Source organism: Squalius cephalus, assembly GCF_949319135.1.
Source record: "Squalius cephalus genome assembly, chromosome: 13".
NCBI lineage: Eukaryota > Metazoa > Chordata > Actinopteri > Cypriniformes > Leuciscidae > Squalius > Squalius cephalus.
In genome coordinates, this window is record NC_137134.1 from 34,202,761 (window position 1) to 34,216,394 (window position 13,634).

Here is a 13,634-nt window from a genome sequence, read left to right on the forward strand (position 1 = left end):
GTGCTGAGGCTGAGCGGAGACTCAGATCATGAGGATCCCAGATGGAGCTTGCTGATGAGTTTGAGAGAGGTGTTTTTCTCTCACACCCGTCAGAAGCACGCGAGAGTGCGCTGCTGGAAGAGGATGTGTTATTTCTTACATCCTCTAATCCAGCAGCAAGTGCTCTGCTGGCAACTAGCCCAAGAGAGCAGGAGATGGTTGATGAGGGTGAAGAAGAGGTCCAACCTGAACCCTCACAGCCTCCCTGCCCTGAATATGCAGAGATGATGGGTGTTATGGAGCGAGGCTTCAGATGCTTCAGCGAGGCTTCAGATGCCGTGGGAGTGCGTGAGGGAAGGAACCGCTAGTGTCAGGCTTGACGAACGGTTTCTTTTTGACCATAATTCCCCAGCTCCCGTGAGCCTTCCATTCCTTCCTGATCTACACACTGAGATCGAGAAGGCATGGAAGAACCCGTATTCTGCACGCATCCATCGACAACAGTGAGCAAACTATGCTGATGTTGAGTTGATGCATGAACACGGGTATGTTTCGATGCCACCAATCGACGGGACGTTCGTGAACTATCTCGGCACTGAAAGCTCTGGCGCTGCCTTCCAAGCCACTCAGATGACATCTCTCTTGAATGGCAGGGAATACACAGCGGTGGTTCAGGCTTCGGCTGCTTTACACATGATGTCTGTGTAACAAGCAAACCAGGTCGGTCTGCTGAAGGATTTGGATCAGGGTCTCTCCCCTGACGCAGTAGACGAGCTGCGCCGCACCACAGATCTGGCTCTTCGGCCACCAAACAAACCACTGCCGTGATCGGAAGGCCACGGAGAGACATCTGTGTTTGAACATGGCTGACATTGGGGAGAAAGAAAAGGGTTTTCTCCTCGATTCACCAGTTTCGCCATCTGAACTTTTCGGCACCTCCATTGAGATGTTGTTGGAAAAGCTGAGAGAGGTGTAGGTTCACTCGTCTGCATTTAAATCACGCATTCCACTGCGGTCCGAATCCACGCTTATACAGTCAGGGGATCAGAGACCGGCCAGACGTTCAGCGTCGCATCTTGCGTCCCTCCTCCCCCGAGGAGTAGGCCACAGAGGAGGCGCGACTCAAGGAAGAAGAAGGATTTGAGGGAGGTGATCCAGCATTAGTGAAGGATCCCCTTCCTCTGAGGGTGAATAACAACCACTCTCTCCTCTCTTCTCTCTTCTTTCCTTTCCCCCACTTCTTCACCCCAGGCGTTTCTTACATCAGGTCTGAGGCTGGACCTATGATAATTTATTTCTTCAATATGGAACCCTTCTAAAGGTCTGACGTCAGGCTTAGTAGTGAGTGTGCCCTTTCAAGCTTTGGGGTGGTAGGCCTTCATTCTGAGAATAATGTATAGACTGCCACTCTACGAGCAGCTGGATGAGCTTTGTAGGTCTAATTAATAAGGTTTTTAAAACAGTAGACCTCGGTTCCCTGTTTAGAAAGTATTAAGGGGTGTGTTTGTATAGGAAGTTATTTATAGGATTGCTTTATTAGTTCTCCTTTATAGGTAGGCTGTGCATACCTTTTCCATACCCTTTCCTCTTGTTTTAGAGTCGTCAGGTTTATGTAGAAGGTAGTGCCAATCTGTGGTCACCCAGTAGTGTACAGGTTGGCTTCATCTGTCTATTAAGTTCACCTGAGCTTCAAACAGATAAACTCTGTTTAGCGTGAGATGGCTTCCTCCCATTCGTGGGTTATTCTACTGAGGTCACCGCTCTGTATAAGCTCCAGATAGACCGAAACACCAAGCATTGGCCACGTCGGGTCACTTTGATAGCCACCTTGTATTTATATAACAGGTCTCCTCTCACTTTAGAGAGTCGTTGAAATTAGACTATAGCTCTAAACTTCAGACAGATGATATTCATGTGTGCCTCAATATCTTGCTTAGGCATGAGTACTAGGATTTTTTTTTTTTGGAACATCCACCCTGTTATCAAACACATTGCATTGTAACAGGGTGGACAGTTTCTACCCTTTAATTGTAAAAGGCCTAGAGACAAGCCGTCAGTCGGCCAGCGACCAACATCAGGCTGTCGTTGAGCGTCTTCCTGTTTTTGCGATGTGTTCTGAACCATCTGCACCAGTCGGACCTTGTTGCTCTGTTGCGAACTGCTTTCAATGGAAAGTAGATTAAACTGCTCGCTAAATGTTGCTAGATGACATCATACTGGCGAGTCTCTGGAACTAGATAAGGTTTGTCCAAGAAGTTGCTAGATTTAGTCGCTAAAGGCGTGGAAAAGTCATTAGATCTAGTGACAAAATCACTAAATTGCAACACTGGCTCATTGTTTGTTTTTTGGGGGGCGATTGAGCATGTTAAATCAAAAAGAGAAAACGGTCTGATTGGCTGTTTAGTTTTAGTGAACGAGTCAGTGCATGTAGATGACAGTCGCGAGACGACGACACAGTCATCTTTCATCGCAGCTAGTTCTTTTACATCGGCTTGATCTGTCATGGCCTTAAAGGACAAGTTCGGTATTTTACACTTAAAGCCCTGTTTTCAGATCGTTTCTGATGAAATAGAACGGTTAAGATTGAAATTTGGACACATGCTGCTGGCCCGAGAATTTTCGGTTTCTGTGGTAACCGTTTTACTCTGTGTCCTCAACATTGACTGATCCATGTTGCTGATGTGCGTCTGTGGACTCTTCGCTGTCTTTTCGCAGTTATCAACATGTGGTTATTCCGCAGGCACTTTTTGTAGAGATGAATGAGCGCGGTGCAATCTCTTGTATTTTTGACCTGCACTGGATAAATAAAGCTGCCTGGCGTTGTTATTTAGTCTCTCCCGATAGAGCCCCATTCCTTTCGCTTTCTCTTTCTCCATTTATTCCACAGAAACTGCTCCATATTGCAAAAAATGCAAACAAATATCAAACTGCTCTCTCTCTCTCTCTCTCTCTCTCTCTCTCTACCGCTATTTCTCTGGTCTCACTGTCGAAGTAACCATGGCAACGGATAGCGTATCCTGCCAAGATGGCGGCTCCTTCCCGAAGAGCAACGCGGAGTGAAAAACATGACGTCACATTCGCATTCTCTGTAACGGCTGACACAGGAAAGTTAGTTTATTTGTGATCTTAAAGAAATGGTTCTGCTGTAAAATAAACGCTATTATTGTCAAGAAAAATAGAGACAGAAACAGCAGTTATAAGCGGCTTGAATGAAGTTTGGATATGCCTCAAAGAGAGCAATTGCGCTTTCTCTTTCCATTCGTTCTTTCATACACCGATCTTCAAGCTCATCGACGCCATTTTGTTCATTCTTGAAGTGAACTTTTGCCTGTTTGGTTTTGATTTAATGGTTTTGAACTGAAAGTGACGCACGTCTGGTGTGCGATACTGTGAGTTGATAGACTCGGCGGGTTTTTCTCACACAGGATTTGACACGCCCGCACAGGCATTCAAAGCAAATCGATAAAGCGTAATTTTAAAGGAACAGTGAACTCTTTATAAAATGCGGTTATCATTTTTTCCGTCATCACCGCGGCAATACCTTGGGCTGAAGCTCAGGTAAACCCGTGCATTAATCCGGCCCTGATCACAAATCTATCAAAACAATTATGTGCACTTGTAACACTATTTGTGTGATTTTACCTTCACATTAAAGGGATACTCCAACGTTTTTTTCATATTAAACTATGTTATTCCATTAACTAAGACGAGTTGATACATACCTCTCTCGTCTCAGTGCGTGCACGCAATCGCTCTGGCACGCGGTGACACTTTGAAAGCACTTAGCTTAGCCTAGTTCATTCAATACGTACCAAATCTCTGTTTTGCGCCAGAGCGATTGAGTGCACGCACTGAGACGAGAGAGGTATGTATCAACTCGTCTTAGTTAAGGGAATAACATAGTTTAATATGAAAAAACGGTGGAGTATCCCTTTAAATTACCAAACCTACTGCTGTGTGAGTGTTTCTAATACAGCTGCTGAGGGAGTGACGGTGAGTTTCACTTCTCTTTCAGTCGGTCTCTCGACGTTACGTCGGACCGACAAATAGGAATCTTGCTTAGAGAGTCAATCTACTTCGAGTGTAACTAAACGAGCCAATGGACATTGGCATGCAATGATTTGTGCGGATATATAATGAGCAGCAGGTGCAATGCATCTTCAGCTTTTCACTGAGGAGATGAGCGTTTGTTGTTCCTGCTTCTGAAGATTTTATCTGTGAAAGATGAGCCACAGGAAGATACGGCGCTTGCAGCGGTGGTCACACTCAGAGTAAACTACTGTACAACACTGTTGAGCTCTGTGCTCTGCAGTGCCAGTGATTTCTTTGTACAAAAACGCAATGGTATGATTCTATTTAAAAAAAAAAAAATTGCTTATGTTTTGAATTGAGTGCACTCATTCAATCCCACAACGCACCGCAATAACAAGTGATGTACGGCTGCATCCGAAAGCTGACAAATGCTGCCGGACTTATTCCAAGGTCGGAAGACATCAAGGCACGTCCGAATGCAATGTTAGCTCACTTGTCTCCTGACAAACCTTCATCTGATCGATTTTTGAAGGCAGCATAGATGTATCCTTCTCTACCTTTGATATCCCACAATCCTGTGCTTTCCATTCTGTGACAGTTGAGCTAGAAAAATAAAGATGGCGTCTGATATTTGCGGGTCGTCAGGTTGTGTGTAAATGTAAAATTTTGATCAACAATTTCTACTTATGATGTCATTTCTAGTGAGACTATTGTATAGTCATTGAATATTCTCGTAGTTTACACTAAAGCTCGCTCTGTTTTGTTGGAGATCATTAAATTGTTACGCTGCCTCAGTCTGTCTGAAATCAGTTTTGAGATGTACCTTCGTGCACAAACGCTGCCTGCAGTCATTGCATGATAGGGCTGCGAGGCAACAAGTCAGCACCCTGAAATCAAAACTTAAGTTTTGTATCTTTCAGTATGAATATGTTAGCCTTAAGGTTATGAATAAGCTGGTGTGCTCCAAAACAATGACAAAATTCAAATTTTGGAGATATAAGCATTCAAAACTTACAGTCTCTCACTAAAATGGTTGACGGACTTTTATGACATCACCGCAGACTTCAGCTTCTCATCACATCTTCTGTCCAATCAAATGCTCTCTAGAATCTAAAGCTCCGCCCCCTATGCTATAAATACCATCTGGCCAAAGCGACTGTTGACACGTCAGGGAGCAATATGTATAAATAATATTTTTTATAATATTTTATTCCGTTTTCCAACTTGTACAGTGGTTAGAAAATGAAATGGCTAGAGTTTATTCACACCTCTACTATTGAATTCACTCACTCGTTTTCATTCACTCCTTCAAGTGGACTATATTAGTGGAGTAATGTAGGGAACAGTGAATGAGAGTATAGGGGGGGATTTCGAACACAGCAATGCCGAGACTCTTGAACCTCAGAGAGAGAAAACTTTATTGATAAACACAAGCAGACACATATGCAGGATAAAGCATGTTATACTAAATATTTAAAATGGTATTTGGTAATCTACTATTATCATACAGGATCACAAACTCATGAAAGATCACAGAGGAAATATAAATGACAAAACAAATCAGATTATATGTGAAACCGTAATAAACTGTAAAGACAGATGCAGTTGTTGTGATCAGATCATCATTTGTGATAAAATGTGAAATATGGGTAAATCACCTCCGTCATCTCAGATTCCTGTAACACAAACACAAAAGGAGAAAAACAAACTTGATACAAACAAAATCAATGAAAATTTATAAATGAGTTTTGAGGATTGTGATAGAAATATTTAATGTAATGGGTATTTTCAACATTAAATGTACAGAGAAATGCAGATTAAGGATGCTCAGGTCAAAGGCCATATACTTACCAGAAAAGTGCTTAACACAGAAGAACTAAAAGTCATATGATTAGCTTCAGGCACAGGTAGGGCTCAACCTGTGCAGAGCACATGCCCTTTTTTACCCTTACACTCCAAAGTGCCCTTTTTTTTGGTGGTGGTGTTTTTTTTTTTTTTTTTCAATAAATCAATGCTATTGTTCACCCTTTACGTCTGTCTGTCTGTTTTAAAAATATTTAGCCAATGAAAGTTCTTAAAAAGAGCTTGTGTAAATCTTGTTCGATCCTCAAACTGTCAGTAAACCTGATAACTCCGCCCCCTCTATCTGATAACTCCGCCCCCTCTGTCTTGACTAGGTTCTCGACCTCTGTGAAGTTGGCATCCGAAATAATCTCCAAAACTATAACTATAACTAACTATCTAATCGCTCCAAACCACAGTGTCGTTCACTTGTGCTCGATTTGTACTGGTTTGTGCCCTTGAAAGAAACATAACAACTACGATGTTATGAAAGACGGCAGAAAGACTTTAAATGTCTGTAAGCTGTTAAAAGTATTATGATTATATAAAGACCAAATGTCAATATCTAGCACAAATCTAAAATAAAACATTCCAATATCTAAAGAAAAGAACAATGACAGCAGCGGCCCACAGGTTTGTAGATGAGATGGATGGAGAGCGCAGTTTGCTTGCGTGATGTCACTAATCAAAAAAGATTTTGTGATGTCTAAAGAATGGAATAATTCATGATGGTTCTTTATAAGGCACGAAACAGCACAAATCGAGCACAAACAAAAAGCACCTGTTTGGGGCGATTTGGACGGCATGGGGTGGAGAATGACGTCACTGTCACGAATCCAATGTGTTATTTCTAATGCCGCCTTCACACTGGCAGTTGAAATCAGCTCCGTAATATGCAATACGCCCCCAGCGGACGTCGTACTACACCGTTGAAAAGTGTCGGAAGCGAGTAGAACAAAAATGGCGGAGAGATTAGAACGGTTGATTTTGTCAGTGTCAGAATGTACAATTCTGTATGATCTCTCTGATGAGGGTTATAGAGACATTAATCGGAAGGCTGCTGCGTGGAGGAAAGTTCCCCAGGACGTTGACATGTCAGGTCGGCTAAATGTGATATAGTGGTATATAGGTATTTTTAATTGTATTAACTGCCCTAATAACGTTAGAAAATCATGAAAATAAAAAAATGACATGACAACTTATCGTTATAAAATCATTATTTATTTTATTAAAAGTTACGAATTCAGGTTTGTTTATCAGTACCATAGCAACAAACCGGCACAAATCGAGCACGAACGACACCAGTTTGGTGCGGTGGGGGTGGAGAGTGATGTCACTGCCCCGAATTATATTTGTTATTTTTAAAGGAGGTGATAAAGATACAATGTTCATTTTACTGGCACAAATCGGCACAAGCCGAGCACAAACGAACGACACCGGTTTGGAGTGATTAGGACGGCATGGGGTGGAGAGTGACGTCATACAACCAAAAAAATAATGTTCAATATCTTATACAGTTTTTCTCAGTTGGGCATATAGTTATTTCTTTTTTATTCTCTATTTTTACAGACCTAAAATCATGATGCTTCAAAGTATGGATTGGAAGTAAATTACCAAAGACACAAATGACTTCCAACATTTATACATTAGTGTGTTGCAAAAGCAGAATTCTATCTTCTTTAAATAAAGATTCATCTTTATTCATGCTTTAATTTCTTTAAAACAGTCTGATGACATGCAATATTTCTGTGGTTAATTGATTAGTAATGTTGCGAGAGGTTTCTTCATATGAGTAAAGACGCTTTAGATGTGTTTGTGACAAAACATTGTATTCACTTAGACTTTTTGAATGTATGATCCGGTCCTTTTTTCTTCTGACCAACTTACATTTCATTTGAATTACCTGAGGCGTTTAACAACCACATATAGGGAATGCATGTTGATTACCAAGTTTCAGGCATAGTGCAAACATGCAATGTTCGAGAAAGCTAATATTGGTGTAATCTTTGAGAGGTCTCACCCACAAATGCAAAACTATGTGTTGGGATGATCCAGACATAGCTTTACTAAAAGAAAATATTATGGAAGTCATTTTCAAACTGTGAGTAGGCTATGCTTCAACATGTAATTATACCATATTTAATATATTAATATCATGGTTCCATGTTGTTTGTTTGTTTGTTATTAAAGGAGTCATGACCTGCAATTTTCACTTTTCCACGAGAATCAATGTATGTTATGATTGCCTAACGATTATACACTGGCCGGGAAGCCGATATTTAAAAGTGAAGCGTTCGTTTACCCCAGGGTTCATAAACCAGCGCGCGTGCACGCGCACTCAAATACGAGATTTTGATTTCAGCCCCGACTTGACGTCATGACGGGGCAGGATATACCATATATGGACACCGCAGACCTGCCGCAGGAAGTGCGCCCTGGCGCCCCTCCTCCCCTCATATTCAGTCGAGAAAGAAGCAGAAACGTAGTGCACACTGAGTTGCTCTGTTGTTGACTGCCAAAATCAACATGTAAATGTGTTTTCTCTCCCAAGAACGGACCAAGCTGTCAGGGACCAGTGGATTAAATTCATTTTTAATGACGCGGTTCCTACAACCCTTCCCACTGGCTTAACGTTATGTGTCTGTGCTAACTAAACATTTTACGCCGGAATCCTTCACAAATTTGAGGCAATATCAGGCGAAGTTGGCATCGAAGCTCGGGAAAAAGGGGCCATTTTCAACAATCAGACACTTGCCTGCAATTGAAACAGTAAGAATGTGTTTTTATTGCTCTACTCTGTGTAACAAACAGCAGCCAACTGCTAATGCGGCTATTGTATGCTAGCGGGAGTATTAGCTTCGAGGTAAACATGGGGAATGGCTGCTAACGTTACTTTGCAAACAACAAATGACTGAGATCATCATGAATTCGGCTATTGTATATTGATTGCCTAACGCTTATATATGAGGCGCCGTCTAGTTTGTGTGTGTGTGTGTGTGTGCTCGCGTCTCATATGAGTATGTGCGTGGAGAGTTCATATACATGTATGTGTGACTACTTAGTATGTATGCAAGCGTGTTTCATATATGTGTGCGTGAATGAAGTTTGATTTAAGCCCTAAACGGCGCCTCATACTTATACACTGGCCGGGAAGCCGGTCGCGGCCAGGTCGGGTTCATTCATAATTTGCGTCATGATGTCATTTTGTAATGATATGCTAAAGCGTCACCTGCGGTGTCAACCCCCTCCTTCCTGCCACCAATCAACGCGCCCCTCATTTGCATTATTAAAATGACTGTCCACGACAGCCAAAATATCGCATCAGATCTCGCGAGACAATAATGCCTTCAGAAATAAGGGTCTGAGGAGCTCTGTGTTTTGTTTTTTTCCACTTTTCTTTTTTAGAAGGGCCTGAAAGACTATAATACAGCAGTAGGTATCCAAGGTAATACTAGGTCATGACTCCTTTAACTAATACCTTTTTTAACTAACACTTCAGCATCCTGCACAAATCAAAGAAATGTATGAGCTAAGGATGTTCTCTGACCCCAAATAAACGGGTAATGGAATGTTCTCAATCTACAATATACAGTTAGATATTCTCCTACTTAGTATGTGTGTGTGTAAATAGTTGTGTTTAAATCTTTGGGTGTATTTTTACTCACCAACATATTTTGTCACACCGTAGTGATGCAAAGTACCACACTCTTGTAAAACCTATGGACTAACTTTAAAACATCATCTTTATTTGGGAATCACACGTGCTCTAAAAAAACATCCATTTGATTCAAAAGACCAAATCGCTAAGAAAAGAGGGTTGAAAAGCACCGTTTATAATAAAAACACAAAAGTTTGCAAATGATGGTTTCATTACTCCACTAGATTTAGTCATCTTGTTCAGATAGTAGATGACACTGTTCACATCACATCAACAGAATCACATCTGACTATTGCACTGAGAGATGCATATACTGTACATTAAAGGTTGAGAAGTTCCACACCCTGGTAAAACCTGTAGATACAATTGCACAAAAGTAAATTCTAGAGGTCAACTTACTAGAAAGTAAATACAGCATGAGCCATTTAAAACAAATACAGAAAAGCCACTTGTGATCAGTTTTGAATGTTTGTAATTGACATTTTATATGTAGTTGATTACACTGTTTACATCTAGTTTTCTTTTTTGTTTTTGCACAGTTTGCAAAAACTATAGTCTCAGAGCGTGGTCAAACATGTTCACATAAGAATTTATGAAAAAACACAAACAAATATAGCATAAAGAGAATTAAATGACAGTCATTCTACATGAGAGTATTTAAGACTAAACAAATCATATTTATTTTAGAACATCTTTCTGGCATGTACTGTATACGAAACATCAACATGAAAGATGAGTATTGCTTTTTTTCTGTTACCTATAAATAGGGTGACCAGATGAGATTGGCTGAAATTCGGGACAGGACGGGGTGGGGGGTGGGGGGTGGGGTTTTGTGGGTTGTGGGGTTTGGGGAGGTTTTGGGGTAGCCTGGCTGCCTGCACATTCACTGAGTGGGATGGGATGGGGTGGAGTGGAGTGGAGTGGAGTGGAGTGGAGTGGAGTGGAGTGGAGTGGAGTGGGATGGGGTGGAGTGGTGTGGGGTGGAGTGGAGTGGAGTGGAGTGGAGTGGGGTGGGGTGGAGTGGAGTGGTGTGGGGTGGGGTGGGGTGGAGTGGAGTGGGATGGGGTGGAGTGGAGTGGGGTGGGATGGGGTGGTGTGGGGTTGTGTGGGGTGGGTGTTTGTAGGGAAGGGGACCGTGGGAAGAATTCACACGGGTCAGCCTCAGAAATAGGCCACGAGCATTCATGTACATCCATTCCAAAATCACTGCATAAACGTAATCCTCTGGGTGTTTATTGATATAATCCGCGAGAAGTCGGTTTCTTGTACCCGTGGTTAATCTAGCCCACTCTGCTATGAAAAACGGTTCACTTCCATCATCTTTCAAATCTCTCCATACTCCTGTATAAAATAAAATCCAATCCCTTTCCATAAAAAACAAATTGGGATCCTCTGTTGTATTTGTTGTGGATCGCTCGTCGCTATCCATTAAACAATCTGACTTCACGATTGTTTTTGTCAAAAACATATGTACACGCACGTCCTCCAGACAAGTGAAAAGTATTTAACTTGCGCTCTGCCAGCTAGTGGAGAAATCGTGTTAAACAGGGTCCATGTTTTTTTCGCTGCGCTAAGGTCAAATCCTCCATATCTTATCAATGTTTCTTTCAGGAGTTTTGGGGTCTGACGCAGCCATAGTGTTCTACTTGAATAAAACCACAAGTATCTCGTGTTGTGTTTGCGCTCCTTTTTAAACAGTTCATGTGACTGTCACGCTGTGGGAGGGGCATCGACGTGAGGGATATATGTGTGTGTGTGTGTGTGTTTGTGCAGGGTTTTGGGGGATTCGTGTGATAGTGGAGATAGCCTTAAAACTCTTTGGTCTAAACTTTTAAATATAACTTCGTCTGTGACATATAGGCAATGGAAAGCATGACAAGTTTATTTCGCACATTTCATATGGATATTCAAAGTGCTTGACATAAAAAGGTAAACAAATAATCACAAAATAAAAACCAAGAAGAAATAAAACATTTATAAAGGGAAATTAAAAAAAGATCTAAATGATACAGAAATAATCTGAATTAGAGTAAAATGTGTGAAATATTCCCTATGGAATAGTTTTTATAAAAGAATAAAATCAACGAGTGTTAAATGATACTATTGTAAATTGAGGGAGGGGGATTCCCCGATGAGTGATGTCATCACTGTCATTTGACAAGAAAACACCCATAATCCACCTCTGCTACCGTGGGAACTATTTGGGGGGAGAGGGTGGGTCGCGGGAACCTTGGGGAGCGTGGGAAATTTTGCAAGTGTCAGCCATAAGTGGGAGGGAAGGGAGGAGGGGCTAGCGTGGGAAATTTTCCCACGGTGTACATTCCGGAAGTGGAGGGGCGGAAGTGGGCGGGATGTGGGCGGAGCTTGCGTGGGAACCTTTTTATGAGGGGCAATAAATCACTCAAAAGTGACACATAGTGTCCCTCTACACTCTCTCTATAGTGAATAAATCTAAAGCTTTTGAGACTATTATTTTGTGCTATTGATTTTGTCATGAAGAAGACCATTTTTTCCTTTTATGTAGGCTTACAAAATAATCTTATAAATAAGAAAAGAAATAAAAAAGGGAGAGGGGTGCCCTTTCTCAGTTTCTACACATGCCCCTCAAAAGATCTGTGCACGGCCCTGATTAGCTTAGATCATTTTAAACTAATGACCAGAACCAATCACAGTGAAGAAGACTTGAGTGACATTGATTTTTACTCAACTATATGATATAAATGTACATGTATCTTTTGTTCAGGAGACTCACTTGGTTGTTGTGACCAGTGATCTCCCGGATGTGAATAAAACTTCATTCCTGCAAAGAGCAACTTGGGAGTCGTGTCAGGTATATGTTGCGCAGCTGAGGAATAGAAGTACTAATGTTCCTACGCTCAGAAGACCACAGCAGAGACAGTGATAGTGTTGAGGACTATAGAGCCACCCTCGGGGTGAGGCTGTAATACTCTGAGTTAGTATTAATGATCCTGTGTCGGACCAGCGTACACCTGAGAAGGACGGTGCGAGTGTATAGATGATAAAGACCTGTGTGCTCATGTGTGATTGAGGTAGTGATAGTAGCTTCTTGACGGGACGCTGTCACCTTACTTCAGGGAAGTATTGTATTGCATTGTAAGTATTCAGGGAATTCAGGGAATTACTTCGAGAGACTGAATTTATTATTTTTAACAACTGGAAGTTTAAATTGTCCGTGGCGAAGAAGTCAGATTAAGTAGGTTGTATTCGTATTAAGAATTTCCACGACAGGATTGATAATGCACTGGACCTGAGCATTGTTATAATACTCAAATGTGCAGATTGAGTATTATCGGATACAAATCAGTTTTTTTTGCATTGACTGATTGTTTTGTGTTTGTTCATAATGTAGGAGTTTCTGTCTTTTAAGTTTTATTATGAAATTTTAGAACACAAGAGCAACTTTATTAACAGTACCAAAAATAGTTGTTCAACAACAACACATATTATACCGCACACTGCCAAATATATGTTCAACAAGTTTGTTGTAAAGTAGTTTTTCGGAATGAAATCATACACATTTTAAACAGGAATATTGCTATATGCTCTGCGGTTATTTGTTAATTAAACTGACTGAAATGACACAGAGACACTTACCTTCATTTGTCCAAAGTGTTTATGGAGAGTTGAATCAGTTTGATCATGATTCTGATCTGTAATTACACACACGTTCAATCAAAACATGAATAATATTGTTTTTTTAAGGATGTTCAAGCTGTAGTTTCACTTTACCTTCATCTCTGCGTTTCCTGCAGTAACAAAACATCCCAATTGCAGCCACAATCAGCAGAAAACCAGCAGCAATGATCACCACTGTCAGAGAAACAGGACATGGAGGAGGACCTGAAGGAGGACGCGAAGAAGGATGTGAAGGAGGACCTGGAGGAGGACCTGGAGGAGGACGTGAAGGAGGACGTGAAGGAGGACCTGGAGGAGGACCTGGAGGAGGACGTGAAGGAGGACGTGAAGGAGGACCTGGAGGAGGACCTGGAGGAGGACGTGAAGGAGGACGTGAAGGAGGACGTGAAGGAGAACCTGGAGGAGGATGTGAAGAAATGTGTGGGTCTGGTGTTATAGCGGAGAAAGAAAGACAGTCATTAGTCTG